The sequence below is a fragment of the Salvelinus fontinalis genome, chromosome 39, assembly GCF_029448725.1.
Source record: "Salvelinus fontinalis isolate EN_2023a chromosome 39, ASM2944872v1, whole genome shotgun sequence".
Classification (NCBI taxonomy): domain Eukaryota; kingdom Metazoa; phylum Chordata; class Actinopteri; order Salmoniformes; family Salmonidae; genus Salvelinus; species Salvelinus fontinalis.
This window is the reverse complement of record NC_074703.1, coordinates 16,337,692-16,338,187: the sequence shown is the minus strand read 5'-3', so window position 1 is coordinate 16,338,187 and position 496 is coordinate 16,337,692.

Sequence of the window (496 nt, the reverse complement as noted above, 5' to 3'; positions counted from 1 at the left end):
ACTGCTGACTGTGTGTGCACTGTACATAAACACTCAAATATTCTAGTTTATGAAGATATTTCAATCATGATGATGAATAAGCCCACTAAATCAAAAGTTGGAGATAGATATGTATGTAATAGATGATGAATAAGCCCACTAAATCAAAAGTTGGAGATAGATATGTATGTAATAGATGATGAATAAGCCCACTAAATCAAAAGTTGGAGATAGATATGTATGCAATAGATGATGAATATGAAGACACATAGCCTACATGTGCCACATAAATTACGCACGAGCTTCATGGACAATAATTATATTTTCCAACGCCTATAACAACTCATCCATGAGATTTCTACACGTAACAAGCTTTGAGAAGAGCGGATGGTATGGGTCCAAGACTTAAAGAGATCAAAATTCAATCCCATTCTAAGAAAAGTATAAATGATGACGTTATTTGAATATGTGCCCAAAATCCTTAATGAATAACTTAGGATGAGGAGAAGGCAAATGC